At 35.4% G+C, this 15,539-nt stretch overlaps 1 pseudogene; it reads right to left on the bottom strand.

The window, feature by feature from the left end:
• Nucleotides 1-2,293: 2,293 nt before the first annotated feature.
• LOC148589748 (zinc finger BED domain-containing protein RICESLEEPER 2-like) lies at nt 2,294-13,635 on the bottom strand (annotated as a pseudogene).
• Between the last annotated feature and the right edge of the window lie 1,904 nt (nt 13,636-15,539).

The raw sequence follows: 15,539 nt of genomic DNA, 5'->3' as shown, positions 1-15,539 counted from the left end.
AAAAAATAAAAAATAAAAAAAAAGTGAAATAAATGATCATTGATGGCTTTTCACTGAGTAACTGGACCTCTTGTTTCAAAGCACTGAGTGTTCACGTCAAAAGGTAAAAAATTTGGATTTGATCATTGTCATGGTTAGTTGGTTTTGTAGCCTTTTTGACTAGAGTTAGTAGCTCCTTAGGGGTGTCTCTACACCTAATGCCCTAAAACCCCCTGGTTTGGGAGCCATTGACTTAACACTCGTTACAAGGGTCAATTAGAAAGCTTAAGAGAACCAACATTGCACAACCTGACCAAAAAAAAAAAAAGAAAAAAAAAAAAAAAAGGAAGAAGAAGAAGAAATATGCCTTGTGTCATTCTAATAGGAATGTCAGTGAATTTTGAGATTTGGAAACATTTACATATTGGAAAGATTTGGAAGCCTAATAATTTTGTGCTAATTCACTTTACACTGTTTTCAAACTTGTGATATTTTAGCATGTCATTTGTAAGTAATTGCACTTTGAGATTCCAATTCATTATGAAGATGGAGTTCATTTTTTTTAAAAAAAAACTTACTAATGAATAAAAATCATGATCTTGAAGTGATGCTTTAATTTTTGGGATGACATGAACTCTTGCATGATGTTTGTGGGTAACATTTCTGGAAAACCCTCACGAGACTTCACTCGTCCACTAGGGAATTCCTAGTGGTTTAAAAGGCTTGTTGCATATGCTAAATGCAATCGTACATCCCACGAAAGATGGATTTATCTTTTGTTTTTCTGTTTTTCCACTCCTGTTTTTTGTTTTGTATTGCTAAGGGACTAGCAATATGTAAGTTTGGGGGTGTGATAAACGCTAAAATATTCATATTTTTAGCCCTTATCTTACATGTTTTAATCCTTTGGTTTTGGTTAATTTGGTCATTTTACTTCCTTTTTGTGTTTTTGATGTTTTTACAGGCTTTTGGAAGAAAGTGAAGTAAAACTGGGTGATTTAGGCTCAAAAAGAGAATATGGGAAAATTGGAGCTCCCTGGTACTGCGATCAATCGTAGGGTACCTGCGATCGAGCGCAATACCAGAGGAGATGCTGCACGAGCCAGGCCAGGAGCGATCGAGTGCAGGCAAAAGAGGCATCGATCGCAGACGTGCGATCGAGCGCACACGGGCTGCGATCGAGTGCACCAGTGCGCAGGAGGTATTCCAAGTGGCGGCTACAATGTACCTATTTCCATAATAGGGTTTTTCCAACTCCAAATTGTAATAGGACTGAAACCCTGCGAAAACCCTAGGGTTTACTACTTTTCCAAGGACTTCTAAAGCCTATAAATAGACTCCTAAGCCTTTAGAATAAGGGGGCTTGGAGAAGGGAGAAGAATAGGAGCTCTCAAGTCAAGTCTCGGGTTTATTCTTTCTTATCTTTTCTTTTATTCTATGAAGATGTTTAACATTAACTCTATGTGTAGCTAATTTATTTAGTAGGGCTAGATTGAAGCCCTAGTTATGTTAAATTAATATTTCAATATTGGCGCCTTGTGATGATCATGTTGTGCTATTTAACTTGATTAATACCTGCTTGCATGAATTCATCATATGTGTATGCCTGATCAACATGTGCATGTGGTATGGACTTGTTAGTTAAATCAATTTGGATGACCAAGTCCTGGGTTTAACTTAAGTAACAAAAGAATCCACACCGCGATTCTTGGGTTAATCAACATAAGGAACTAGGAGTATGTATCCATGCCCTAGGCCTTGTGTGTTTGTCGATTTCCATAGAACATATGCTTTTCTAAAGAACAACTTAGTATAGACATGCTAAATCCTTTAGGAAAGAAAATAATTAGAGCATGGACCAAGTGGCTAATTCGTTGCTTAGGGAAATCAATAGCTTAAGGCGTTAGAGTTTAACCCTTAGGTTGGCAAACATTAAATATGCATAACTTGATCAAAGCATTGGCATATTGATATACTAGTTTAACATAATTAGTGGTGGATATCAAAGCCCTACCCTTTGTTATCATCACATTAACAATCAATCTTTATTTTGTTTTTGCTTAAGGAATTTATTTTTAAACATAAATTCAGCAATCCTCGTGGGAATGATCCTGTACTTGCACTCTATACTACCATGTTGACCTTGTGCACTTGCAGGTAAAACGTACAATTATTTACCTATTAATTTAGGTATATTTTTGCACAACAATAAACAATGGTTCTTATTCATGAGCAAGCTTAAAAAGACAAACACCATCATCATAGTCAAAAGGAAATCTAGAATCAACTCACTCATAAATGGAGAATTGAGACCTCATATGTTCTGAAAAGTGTAAAGTGTAATTAGCATACAATCATGAAGCTTTCAGCTTAAACTCAATACAAGTTCTACAAAATTTGTAAAAATCTCTATCAAATGAAACAACCAAGGCAAAATATGGATTTTTTTTTTTTTTTTTTTTTTTTTTTCAGGCTTTGCAATGTCCTTAAGCTTTCTAATTGACCCACATAACAAGTGTTAAGCCAATGGCTCCCAAGCCAGGTGGCTTTAGAGCACTAGATATAGAACATCCCTAAGGGCTTATTAACTTAAGTCAAAAAGGCTACGAAGCCAAACTAGCCATATCATAAATCAACACTGAACTTCACACCTTTTGATGCGAACACTCAATGCTTAATGAGGCAAAAGGTCTGGTTACTCAACGGAAAACTCAACATGATCTTTCTTTTCTTTTTCCTTCTTTTCTTTTTTGATTTTTTTTTTTTTTTTTTTTTTTTTTTTAAGATCTTGCAAGCCAATAGTTATTCATCAATAGGTCATCCAACAAATCTCAAAGAGAACAAGCTTAAGCTCAAACATCATACCTCACAGAAAACGTGTTAATGTGCTCTTAAAAATTAATCTCAAAACAAGTGAAATCTCTTTTACTCAAAAATGAGTCAAAGGACTCAGACTCCTAATAACATAATGATGTGTTCAACCCTTTAAGCAAGCTCATGAAATGCAAATCACAGTCACAGTTTAACTCAAACTTGACAAAAACATAGCATAATTTTTTTTTTTTTTCAAATTTTTTAACACAAAATGACAAATAAAAACAAACATATAAAAACAAAAATAAACAGACAAAGTGTTTTTCCATACCCCCAAACTTGAATTACACATTGACCTCAATGTGTAGTATAGAAATACATTATCGGAAGTAAGGAAATCTGAGTGTGAACAAGGTTAAGGCATCCCCCAAACTTAAACACCAAAACACCTGTCAACAAAAACTAACAGCAATATATTTTTTTTCTTCATAGAAACAAACACCAAAAGATTAATTGCTGTTAGAAACAAAAACAAATAAAAATAACATGTAATGAAAAAGGAAAGAAAGAATTTGTGTAGTGAAGTGCAGAAAATAAACTGGAGGAGAAAACTTTACAGTGCTTTCCCCTATCATGCGGATGTCCAACCAATCCCTTCCACCCATTCTTCAAAACTTCATACCCCTCTGGAAGGATATTTCGCCATCTTATGTAGAATTGCTTGCTTCAAAGGATCTTCTTAGGAAAGTAGTTCCTAAATTTGTGTTCTTGTGTTCACAAGTCCTTGAGTATCTTGACATAAGATGGCTCTTTGAGACATTCAGGCGATGAAGCTTTGGGCTCTTGATGTGTCTCAAGAGGGACAATGATGCAGGCAGGAGCTTCAGTACTCACTTCCATGTCACTGGGCAAATTAGGATCTATTGGGGGCTCACTATTCTCATGGTGCTCAACTTGCTCAGGGTGCTCAACTTGCTCCTCTTTCTCTTCCTCATCTTTGTTATTTATAATTTCCTCACTCTCAAGTATGATGGTGACTTGGGCATGCTCATAATAAGAATTTTTGGAATCATCGTTATCAATTATGTAGTGCCTTTCAGCCATCAGCTGACTTTGAAGCTCTTCTTCCTCTATTCTGTTGAAGTCAGCATCTAGATGACCGATCTATCCTTCTATCTTGGTCATGGCTTGCTTAAGTTCTTGTATTTCTCTGTTGTTAGCCATGGTGGAATTCCTCATCTCCTGTACGGCTTGATTGGTGAAACCTTTTAGCTCTTGTATATCATGGGAATTGCTCATGGTAGTATTCTTCATATCTTGTATATCTTGGGAATTGCTCATAGTAGTATTCTTCATATCTTGTATGTTCTTATCCATTGATTGCATGAATGTTTTCATCATGTCTTCCAGTGATGACTGTGGTGTAGGTTGTGGCACTTGAGTAGTAGACTGATAAACAGGAGGTTGAGCTTCATGATCGAACTGCGGATATTCTGAATGGTGCAATTCATCAAATTGGTGAGCATAATTTTCTGTAGCCTGAGCTGGTCCTGAGAAATCAGATTGGTTGCTCCAGCCCGGGTTATAACAATTGAAATTTGAATCAAAGCCCGGACTGGAGAAACTAGTGTTCATTTGTTCATATAAAAAGTTAGATCTAGTTGCTCTGATTTGGTCTAATTTGTCCCATAAGTCGTTGAGCTCAACTCGTAGATCTGGACAATTGTTTTCCTCATGATAAGGATTGAAACAATATGAACGTGGTTTATGTGGGTAAATTTTTTTATGGTAGTTGGTAGGAGCTGGTGTCATATAACTAAGAGAGACATTAAAATCATTAAAATGAAAATTCATGCTTCCTCCTCACTTTTTAGCATGCAAATATCCCACATAAAACATTAACCATTTTTTTTAATTTTTTAATTTTTTTATATTTTTAAATAAAATAAACTAAAAAAAAAAACTAAAACTAAAATTTAAAAACTTACTCATATTTTCAGCCCTTAACTTGCATATTTTATTCCTTTGGTTTTACTTAATTAGGCCGTTTTAATTCCTTTTTGTGTTTTTCATACTTTTACAGGCTTTTGGAAGAAAATGAAGTAAAACTAGGTGATTTAGGATCAAAAAGAGAAGATAGAGAAATTGGAGCTCCCTGACACTGTGATCAATCGCAGGGTACCTGCGATCGAGCACAGTACCAGAGAAGACACTGCACGAACCAAGCTAGGAGCGATCGAGCGCATGACAGAAGAAGGCTTGATCACAGACCTGCAATCGAGCGCACCCGGGCGCAAGAGACTTATCAAGTGGCGGCTAGATTGACAATATTTCCATATTAGGGTTTTCAATTCCAATTTGTAATAGGTCTCAAAACCCTACGAATTCCCTAGGTTTACTACTTTGTCTAGGACTTCTAAAGCCTATAAATAGACCCTTAAGCCTCTAGAATAGACACTAGGAGGAGAAGAATAGGAGCTCTTCACGTTCAAGTCTCGGGTTTATTCTTTTTCTTTCTTTTCTTTTATTTTATGAAGATGTTTAACATCAACTTTATGTGTAGCTAATTTAATTAGTAGGGCTTGATTGAAGCCCTAGTTATGTTTTGTTAATATTTCAATATTGGCGCCTTTGTGATGATCTTGTTGTGCTATTTAACTTGATTAATACCTGCTTGCATGAATTCCTCATATGTGTGTGTCTGATCAACATATGCATGTGGTATGGACTAGTTAGTTAAATCAATTTGGATGGCCGAGTCCTGGGTTTAACATAAGTAACAAAAGAAATCCACGCCGGGTTCTTGGGTTAATCAATATGGGGAACCGGGAGTATATGCCATGCCCTAGGCCTCGTGTGTTTGTCGATTTCCATAGAACATATGCTTTCCTAAGGAACAACTTAGTATAAATCATGCTAAATCCCTTAGGAATGAAAAGAGTTAGAGTAGATGCCATGCCTAACTTGTTGCTTAGGAAAATCTATAGCTTTAGGAGTATACGCCATGCCCTAAGGTTGACAAACATTAGATATGCATAACCTGATCAAAGAATTGGCATATTGTTATATTAGTTAAATATAATTAATGGTGGATATCAAAGCCCTACCCTTTATTATCATCACTTCAAAAATCAATCTTTGTTTGCTTTTACTTAAGGAATCTATTTTTAAATATAAATTCAACAATCCTCGTAGGAATGATCTTGTACTTGCACCATATACTACTATGTTGACCTTATGCACTTGGAGGTAAAACGTACAATTATTCACCTATTAATTTAGGTAGATTTTTGCACAACAAATATCAATTAAATCATCAAATGTATTCATAAATCACAAAAGATATCCAATCTTAATTGAAACACCAAATGTATCCGTAGAACAAATCACAAGGGATATCCAATTATTTAAGCAAATAAAATCAAGCAATCAATTATATGAAATTATCTTAAATCATCAAGTGTATCCTTAAATTACAAAAGATATCCAATAATCACTTCACACATTGAAAAGAAGTAAAACAATTGAAATATTAAACACAATAAAATCAGATAAATAAAGACTTACATGAAAGTATTGATATTCTTCATCGGTGAGGTGTCATCCCCAACCTCAGTTGGGAATTTAGCTCCACATAAAAATAAAACATAAATATAAAGAAAACCTAAACTAAAAAGAGAAAAACTGTAGAATTTTGCTCTATGGAATTCTATATCTTTTCTTGAATGCAAAGAAGTCTATTTATAGGCTTAGGAAAGTCCTAGAAGCCCTATTAAACCTAGATAATTCGGAGGTCTGTCTCCAGTTAAAATAAAAGTTTGAAATTGGAATCGGATTCGTCCAAATTTGTGTCCTTTAGTTGCGGGGTGATTTTGGCATAGTAACCGTCCGAATTGGGAAAATACTATTTCACAATGAACTGTATTATTTTGAGTAAATTTCCAATGCCACTTGAATCACTTCAATCCGATATTTGAGAGGAAAGTTATGGTCAAAATACTGAGACATGTGCAGAACCTGAATTTGAATCTAATCCGAAATCTTATTCAATCTGAAATTTAATCCATTCTGATCTTTAATCCGATTTAACATTTTTCTTGAATTTGGTTAAACTTAACCACATCATCTAGGTCTTCTCAAAGTATGCTTTTTTTCAAACTTTGAATTTTTTCCTTTAAAGCTGTAGTTTTTCTTCAATGATCTACAAAATACTAAAAACACAAAACTAACACAAAACATTAAATAACGACAAAACTAAAGGATTAACTAATGTAAATAAAGGGGTCCAAGTATGGAATATTTGGCACTTATCAAACTCATCCGAAAGGTCGATGCTCTCATTGTGAGCCAGCCCATCAACGCAGCCAACACATTCAATGCTGAAAGTTGTTCCATTTGTGCGAGTTCTCTGCACTTAGTTCAAAATTGTCCATCTCTTCCGGCTTATGCCAAGTGTTCGATGGAACAAGCGAACGCTTCAATGATTGTAGGAAGCAATCAAGTGGGCCATACTCGAAGACCTGTAATCAAGGGTGGAGGAACCACCCCAATATCTCATGGAAGCAAAGCCAATTGAATCAGGGATGAGCACCTCATCGTGCTCAGAATCAATACCCTCCTGGATTTCATGCACAACAGCAAAATCAAGGGCACTTAACTCATCTAGCGCAACCTCCAACATTTCAATATACTACTCAAGTGCCTACATCTTCGTCACAATCAGCTCTAGAAGACGCACTAAAGACATTTATTCAGGCAAATGGCTAGATGAGAATTCCACTATGGCCAATAGCCAGGCCATACAGGAGGTTAAGAATGCAACCATGGTCAATACCCAAGCAATTGCTAAGATGGAAAGTCAAATAGGACAAATAGCAAATCACTTGGGTGAAAGAGAGAAGGGGAAGTTCCCAAGTCAGCTTGTGCCCAACCCCAAGGGACAGTTTGTGGAAGTTTTTCAAATTCTGTGCACAGGCAGGAATATGTGAAATCCATTGTCACACTTAGGTCAGGGAGACAAGTGGACAATCAAGTGGTTCTGCCAGAAGAGAACCCTGTTGTGCTGCAAAGGCAAGATAGTGGCAAAAATGAGGGGAGAGTTGCTGAGCCTTTTAGAGCCATACCCACTGTTGAGGACCCCCTATGAGTTTTGTCCCAAAAGCTCCTTATCCAGAAAGATTGAAGGCCCCAAAGAAGAGTGCACAGTATGTTAAAATTCTGGACGTATTCAAACAAGTTCAGATGAATATTCCATTTTTGGATGCCATCCAGCAAGTGCCTTCGTATGCTAAGTTCCTAAAGGATTTGGTCACTGTCAAGAGAAAGACCAATGTCCCAAAGAAAGCATTTCTAACCGAGCAAGTCAGTTCCATCCTTCAATGCAAGCTTCCCATAAAGTATAAGGACCCTAGGTGTCCTACCATTTCTTGCATAATAGGATTCAGCCAGATTGAAAGGGCTTTATTGGATCTTGGAGCAAGTGTGAATCTCTTGCCCTATTCAATCTACGTACAATTGGGGTTGGGAGAATTGAAGCCCACATCTATGACACTCCAATTGGCTGATAGGTTAGTGAAGAGACCAAGCGAAATAGTTAAGGATGTATTAATCAAGGTGGACAAGTTTTATTTCCCTACGGACTTCATAGTGATAGACACGGAACCAATTCCAAATGTTGAGAGTCAAATCCCTGTGATTCTAGGGCGACCTTTCTTAGCTACGGCTAATGCCCTAATCAATTGTAGGACTGGTGTCATGAAAATTTCTTTTGGGAATATGACAGTGGAACTAAACATCTTCGACATCAATAAGCAGCCACTTAACTATAATAAGATCCACAATGTGTGCTTAATTGAAGAGATAACTGATGAGAAGATGAGTGAGTTAAGCTTGGAGGACCCCGAGGTGGAGTGATTTACTCAAGATGAGGATGATCTGGACTTAGACTGGGTATTTAGGCAAGCGGGGAGTTTGTGTGAGCCAAGTATTGAGGATTCTGAGATAAAGGGCTTTGCCCAATCTAGAGTTTATCTCGACCTTGATAGATTACTTGAGCAAGCTAGGACGTTGAATGAGCCAAGTATTGAGGACCCTGAGGTGGAGTGTTTTGCTCAGTGTGGAGGAGATATGGACCTTGACAGGTTACTTGAGCCCTCTGAGGTTGTGAGTGAGCCAAGTATGGATGACCCTGAGCTAGAATGCTTTGCTCAATTAGGATATGATCTGGACTTTGATGAATTATTTGAGCAAGCTGAAGCTGTTTTGGATCCCATTCCTGAGATGCAGCCGGAGTATGGGGAAACCACTGAGATATCATTCCCCAACCTATATTCATCAGTCGTTAAGCCTCTCAAGTTGATTTCTAAGAGCAATGGGTCAGACCCATTCAGGTGTGGCCCAAGTGGCCAAATGTGACCGTGGGGAGGAATAAGGATAACAAGTTGTTCTCTACTCGTGTTCAAATAAGATGGCTAGGGTGCATTGATTACAGCAAGTTGAAGGCCATTACAAGGAAAGATCAGTTCCCTCCCTCATTCATTGATCAGTTGGTGGATCGGTTAGCTGGACACCCTTATTACTGTGTGATTGATGGTCATTCCAGCTACAACCAAGTCCCTTGGGATCCTAACGAGCAAGAGGACACCACCCTCACATTTGCGTTTGGTGCGTTTGCCTACTGTCGCATGCCGTTTGAATCATCCAACGCAACTGCTATGGAAAGTGTGGCTAAGGACTGTAAACTTAATGCTTGTGGGAGGCAACCCTTTGTAACTTTTAGTTTCTTGTTGTCATTTGATTTGGTTTTGCTTGTTTTGTTTTGTTTTTGTTGTGTTTTTCAGGAGATGTGTTTGCCATTCAAGTTTGGGGGAGCGTTCTCTTACGTTACACCCAGCTTGCACCGCCCATCCGGTATTGTATTTCTGGCCACATTGGGGATAATGTGTCGTTTTAGTTTGGGGTTGGGGTAGACATTTCAGCGCCGAGTTCAGTCTCACTCGCTCCGGGTCTCCTCGCTCACCGACTCTATAAGTTTCGTTGACTCATTCTATTCTATTTCTCATTTCTCTGTCTGGTTTGATTGGCATTTTGAGTGTTTTCCGTCGAAGCAACAGAGCCTTAGGGTTTCTGTGACGACCCGCTTGATAAAAATATGACTAAAAATTTTTCTTTTAAAAACTGATAACTCACAACAAAGCGAATTATCACAGTGGCATGGCCATACTGCAGTATGCCATGAACCCATGCATTAACCTGATTGACAATATAATATGCCACACAAAGCTACATGCATCATTAATGATTCATTAAAGTTTATATCTTTGTAGAGTAATACAAATAACATTAGACATACTTAACACATTTAAGTCGACAAATACATCTATGTGAATAAAGTTTTACATACAAAAGAATGGTTATACAAAAGTGTCACATGCGACATGAGACATATACAAAATATCAATGTCTAAGCATATACATAACTGCTCTACAAAAGAGGACTAACGAGTAGTCCAACAAAATAAACATCCGATGCATCTAAGCCTCAGACATCATAGTAACCTAGATACATAGCCACTAGGTCATCATCTATTGTCCCTATACCTGCATCAACATCGACAACATCGTCTGCACCACGGGATTCACCACCATCTATGATGTAGGCGAAATTATGAGTTCGTCGTCTCCATGAAATAGAGACCTCAGTAGAATAGGACTTACTAGGCTTTCCAAAATAATCCATCATTTGAAATCATACTATATCACTTGTGTGAGTATACATAATCCCGATCTACCGCTCTTGGAACATGCGCATACTATACCATCTAACGTTATACATGCTTACATAATATATAGCTTAGTTACACCCATAGATGTGCATTCACTATTTAGGGTGAACACAAGTTCAGAAGCATAACTAAGCAACAAAACATATGGAAAGTCATCATGCATCATCTATCCATAACGATGTACATATGTACGGTTACATCTCCCATCTCATATGCATACTTAGGGCTGTAAACGAGCCAAGCATAGGTTGTTCGGGCTCGGCTCGAGCTCGAGCTCGACTTTTTTTTTTTTTTTTTTTTGTAATTTAAGTGTATTAGAGTTTTTTCTTTAAATTCAAAATCTTAACATAAAAAAATAAAAATAAAAAAATAAATCAAACAAACAAATTGACACTAATTTGCTAAACCATACAATTATGTTTCCTCTAGCTCTGGCAGATTAATTTCCACCTCACAATCAATCATATTGTACATAATCAACAAACAGAAATACAAAATCAATTAAATTGTTGAAGAACATTGAACAAACATAATTATGTTCCCTCCAGCAGATTAATCTCCACCTTACAATCATCATACAGAATCAATTAAAATATTAAAGAACATTGAACAAACATAACAGATTAATCTCAACCTTACAATTAAAACTAATAGAATCAACTAAAATGCTAAAAAACATTAAACAAACAAAACAGATTAATCACAACATTACAATCATCCATACAAAATCAACTAAAATGTTAAAGAACATTAAACAAACAAAACATATTAATCTCCACCTCACAATCCCATATATAATCAACTAACAGAATCAACTAAAATGCAACATTGAACAATAATAATTATTTTCCCTTTGGCAGATCAATCTCCACCTCACAATCATCTATATCCTCCACCTAATATAACAAATGCTAAGTAATTAGTTCAAGTACAAGATATTAAGAAATTGAAAATAATAAAAATAATTTAGGAAAAATTGAAACTTACCGAACCACCCCTTTTTAGCCCATACATTGCTCTCACCCAATCAGCCTCACATAGCAATTTTTCCACTGTCTCAGGTTCTAGTGAAGCTCTATGGGGATCAATAACCCTTCACCCAGCATTAAAAGTAGACTCTGAAGTCACTGTAGTAATAGGGATTGACAATATATCTTTGGCTACTTTAGACAAAATACGGTACTTCAAGGGATTGGCTTTCCACCATTCCAATGCATTAAATTCCAAACCCTTCTTAGGTATGAATACACTCTCTTCCAAGTATATGTCCAAGTCTGATTTAATAGGTTGCTGCACCGAATCTGTAGTTCTAAGGAATGACTCAAACAAATCCCTACCACCTTCACCCTTTTCACAAATTGCATTACTACTTGAAGCACCACGTGAAGAGCTTTTATGAAGATGTTGTTCCACAAGATTTGAATTGTGCTCATTGACATACACATCATAAATTTCTTTCATACTTTTTTCAACAAGCTTAATATTTGCAGCAACTTCACTCTCTTTGTAGATTATTGGAAAGCAAAATTTGATCAACAACATCTTACACTTTGGGTCCAGAATTGCAGCAACTGACATCAACAAATTGCACTCACCCCAATATTTATCAAACTTAATTTTCATTTTTTGTGCCATGGATCTAATGTATTCATTTTCATCATCAGATTTCTTGTTTAGGATATCCTTCATCCGCCAAACTTCAGGAAGGAATAAGTTAGCTGTCGGATAGTCACTTCCAGATACAATCTTGGTTACTCAGTTGCGTACCTCCAAGAGTTCACACACATATTCAACTTTAACCCAATCCTCAATTGATGGCACCCAAGTAAATATATTATCATTATAACTATACATAGGAAAAACCTCCCTAAAATCAAGTGCAATTGCCAACATCATATAGGTACTATTCCAACGGGTATGCACATCCAAAAATAGTTTTTTCTTAGACAATTGCAAATTTGTTGCATGCTCAGCAAATTTCAGTAACCTCGATTCAGATGCAACTAGGTATTTAATACCATCCCTAACACAATCAACAATTGGCTTAATTTCGGTCAGCCCATCTTTAACCAACAAATTAGTTACATGTACACAACATCTAACATGAAACAGCTTCCCTCCAACAACCAACAATATCCTTTTGTTAAAAACATCTCGTAACTACCTCATTACTAAATCATTAGCACTTGCATTGTCTACAATGATTGAACAAATTTTATTCTCAATGCCCCAATCTCTAAAACATTTAAATAGTGTCTCAACAATTGCATGTCCAGTGTGTGGAGGGGGAAGAGTACAAAAGTTTAACACACGCCTATTTAAATCCCATGTTGCATCTATAAAATGACATGTTACAACCATGTAAGAAGAATTTTGACATAAAGTCCACATGTCAGTTGTGATGTTAACTTTGTTAACCTTACTCAAAAAAGACTTCATTTTTTTTTTCTCCTTTCATAAGTAGCAAAACACAAAGCCTTAGCAATAATCCGAGAAATCTTTCTCCAATGTAGTGTGCAAGCTTTCATAACCTTGTTATATAACACATGCTCCATTATCATAAAATGGTACTCATGATAAAGGATCATGTGAGAAACAGGTTCTCTCACCCTAGTCTCATCAAAATGGAAATTTGCTACATTATCACTAGCATCAACCGACAAAGTCTTTTGCTTCTTGAATCCTATGAAACTCAAACAATTTTTCAAATGCCTAACCAATGTAGATGTATTACTAGATTTTGTTTTTGTTTTTTGAATTTAGTCTTACACCATTTGCATTGATTTTTTTTCACACCACCTTCATCTACTTCAATAAAATGATTCCAAACGAAAGAGATCTTCTACCTCTCCTTTCTCTTATGTGAATTGATTGAACTACCTTCTTCTGCATTTGAAACCCTAACCAATCCTGATGTAGCAATATTAGGAACCTCAACACTACAAGTTTCGTCATTTGTATTAGCACCTAAGCTAATTTCAAACTCATCCTCATTCTCATACTCCTCAACTGTATTTTCATAAACAAGCTGCAACTCACTAATGTCAGCATTCGCCATGTTGCAAGTTAAACTTCAAACAAAAAATTTATTTCAAACTTCAGTCCATAACTATACTAACAGGTGGCTAACTAAAACTAACAAGCAGTATAAATTGCAAATTAGTAATAACAAGCAGTATAAATTGCCACTCAATTAATACAGCTCCAAACAAATCAATCTAAGAACCCATTTATAAAATCATAATACCGAAATCAGCAATAATGTACCAAAATCAAAATCAACAGCCATATATCCCAACAAAATCAGCACTCTAAGAACCCAAAATCAAAATACCAAAATCAACAACATAAGAACCCAAAATCAGCAATCTAGAACCCAAAATCAGCAATCCAAGATCAAGCTACTAACTTACCTTGCTTAACATGCACCGAGAAAACCAGAGAGACGGACGATGTGAGCGATTGAATCTAGAAAACCAAGCAAAAGAAAAGACATTGTGAGGCAAGAAAACCGTGAGAGCCTTTGAATCTAAAAAAAAAAAAAAAAAAAACCAAACAGTTCACTCAGAGGTGAGGCATACTGTGAGAGGCGAGACGCTAGGAGAGCGTCTATGTGAGAAAGAGACGGAGCATCTGTGTGAGAGAGAGACGGCGAAAGGCGAGGTCAGAGGCGAGACGCTAGAAGAGCGTCTGTGTGAGAAAAAGACAGCGAAAGGCTAGGAGACCACAAGGAGAGTGTTTGTGTGAGAAAGAGACGGCGATTAGGGTTAGGTTTTTTTTCTTTGAGATTAATTTATAGTGTGCACCTGGAATTAATCCTATGTGTGCATTTGATGGGGAGACTGATTCCATTTATTAAATCCAACATCCAAGATTAAATTCAATTAAATTGGACGGCCACGATTAAATTCAATCAAAATTCAAAATTTAGGAATTAGGAATAAAAATTGTGTTATTTAGTATTATTTAGGGTCAGTTTTATATTTCAATTTTAATAATTGCGATTTAAAAATTTTTTTTGTTCAATCGCATTTTTTTTCTTCTTATTTTAGATTAAGTGTTTTTTAAATGATAATATCAAACACTTTATGTCACACTCATATGCACTAATAGTCTACCATTATATATTCATATTACATATAGTATTATTTAGTTAATATATTAAAATGTTAATGCTTAACACGAGTCAAATATATAATGTCAATATTAATATATATTGTATCTTATATGTAAATATTTATATACTTATATAGTTATATGATTGTATCATTATCTAATTTATATGGGTAATGGGTCAATGTTAATTGTTATAACTTATATACTTATATTATATAATCTCATTATCACGATTCACGATATATGATTTAAATTTAAATTGTTAAGTTTTTACTTACCGTAAATTGTGATTATAATGTATAAATTATAAGAAACACATTAGTTACTTAATTATTAATCATTTAATCTAATAGTAATACTCTAAATCTAAGTAATAAATTCCTCATGATCTAATGGTCATACACTCATACTTAAATTTTATGATCATATTATCTCACAATTAATATTAATATTATCTTAGATCTAAGATCATGTGATATATCATATATGTTTTATAAGAATAAAGTATCTAATTATAATGTATTGATTAAATAACACAATAACTTATGCAGATATGCGATATGATTATATAATGATTAATGATTATGTGATATACCGTATACGGCTCCAATTTCCAAAGTATAAACTATCTAATGATAATATTTTTATTAAATGATACAATAACTTGTATGGTTGTAATCATATGATAAAATGATTAATGATAATATCATATATATATATTTCTTATATGTGTTTATATGTGTTTATATTAATATATACACATATATAATATATATACACACATATGCATAAATAACAAAAAACAAAGGTATATTTTCCCCTTCCCAGTTTCCCTTATTTGAATAG

Source organism: Corylus avellana, chromosome 1 (genome assembly GCF_965113065.1).
Source record: "Corylus avellana chromosome 1, dhCorAvel1.hap1.2, whole genome shotgun sequence".
NCBI classification, from domain to species: Eukaryota; Viridiplantae; Streptophyta; class Magnoliopsida; order Fagales; family Betulaceae; genus Corylus; species Corylus avellana.
The sequence above is the reverse complement of the archived record's forward strand: the minus strand, read 5'-3'. Positions and strand labels throughout refer to the sequence as shown.